Source organism: Triticum aestivum, chromosome 4D (genome assembly GCF_018294505.1).
Source record: "Triticum aestivum cultivar Chinese Spring chromosome 4D, IWGSC CS RefSeq v2.1, whole genome shotgun sequence".
In the NCBI taxonomy this organism is placed as follows: Eukaryota; Viridiplantae; Streptophyta; class Magnoliopsida; order Poales; family Poaceae; genus Triticum; species Triticum aestivum.
This window is the reverse complement of record NC_057805.1, coordinates 483,177,573-483,179,532: the sequence shown is the minus strand read 5'-3', so window position 1 is coordinate 483,179,532 and position 1,960 is coordinate 483,177,573.

Here is a 1,960-nt window from a genome sequence, read left to right as displayed (position 1 = left end):
TGATTTTGCTTTCATTACATGTGTTTCTCTGATGGGCCTGTCTGAGCTAAAACAACCCCAAAACCAGCATCTGCATATAGTTTGGTTGCCCGCATCTTGGTTGGTTGCACAAGGGAGCTAATATTGACCCGCCGTTTGGTTTGCTGCGTTGCAATAGGCGCACATATCACACTATAAACTTCTTAAAGTGTTCTCACCATTTCTCACTAGTGGTGACCTTACCACACACGATCTAGACATAGTTTCAGTCCTAACTAGGAAACAAATGAAAGTTCATCCTAGCTATTATCAAATGGCAGTACAAATTATTAAGAGCCATATGGCTGAATAGGGGAAAGTTCATCGATGCTAACTAGGTGGAAATTCATCCTCTTCCTCTTCCTCTTGTGCTAATGATGCTATTTCTTCTTCTTCGGCTTCTTCTCCTCATCTGCCGCTTCTTCTTCTCTTCCGCTGCTGCTTTTGCTGTTCTTCTTCTTCTTCTTCTTCTTCTTCTTCTTCTTCTTCTTCTTCAGATTCTTGTCTGACCTCTGTTATTTCACATTGCATGTGCCCACTCCTTCCTTTTGTTCTTCTAGACTTCGTTCTCAAATGCTTCCACACCATGGCCGGAGCTGACAACATCGTCAGGCATCATATCTTCCTGCCCAGGAACCAGTTTATCACAACCCCATTGCAGGATCCAGTTATGCAGAATGCAACAAGCAAGCACAAGCTTAACCTGAGTGCGGAAAGTGTGGAATGGCTACTGATCTAGGATTTTAAACCTGTTCTTGAGAGCCCCAAATGACCTCTCAACAATAACTCTAAGGCTGGAGTGTTTGAGATTAAACAGCTCCTATGGAGTCCTAGGATAGTTCCTACCAGCGAACTCGTTCAGATGGTACCTGGTTTTCCTGAAGGATGGGAGAACACCTGGCCGATATGCATAGCCAACATCTCCTAGGTAGAACTTGCCATCGGGGATGTTGATGCCATCAGGACGGCTCATGTTGTCACTAAGAATGTTACCATCATGTGCTGATCCTTCCCAGCCATCCAACACGTATGTGAACTTCAGATCAAAGTCAACAACAACAATCACATTCTGGCTTGTGCAGTGCTTTCTACCCCTGTATGATGCAGACTATGACGTCAACACTCTGGCAGTGACATGAGTACCATCTATTGCCTCAATGCAATCTTGAAATGGCATTACAAGATTTTGTTATAAATATAGCCGAACAATAGAAGCATATCAAGGCATGAACTACATACTGTCAGTGCTTACCTTGAAGTATGGATACCATCTTGGGCTAGTGCGAATCTTGGTAGGAGTCCGACCGGTTGGTGACACGATCATCTCTCCCTGAAGTACCTGGAGATGGTCTCCTTGATCTTTTGAAGGTGTTGTGCATAACCCTGAACCTCTGATTATGACCAACAACATGGAGGAACATGACTACTTTCTCTTTCACACTGGTGTGGATGCTATCTTGTAGTACCCCCTGCTCCCGAAGGTCTACACAAGACTGGTGCTCTTTTCCTTTGAAGCATCCACAGTAGCTCCGTGTCTTCGCAGTTGTAGATGTAGTTCAGATTCGCCATCCTCTCATGTTCCCGGATAGACATTGGACCATAACGGATGCCATGCCTCTCACCATGATGAACAGCTCTCTTGCGCATCAACATGAGCCATGCCTGAATCACAACTATTAGTTTTGCATCCTAAAGTACCAGCTTCATCCGTGTTTTCATAACCTAGTCGACATCGAGGGTGCGTTGAGTAATGGGGAAATCCATCCTACACCTTTCCTAACGGCCTAACAACCAACCTGGCATAAGTGGGTGCGTGTTGCTTACTGGCTTCGGTGGGAGCAGCAGCTCCTGCTGCCGCGTCCGTCGCCGCCACTTGCGCAGATCTGAGTCGCCGCCGCCACCGCCAGTGCTAAGAACATAGGAGAAGCTAGTGGTGACCGAG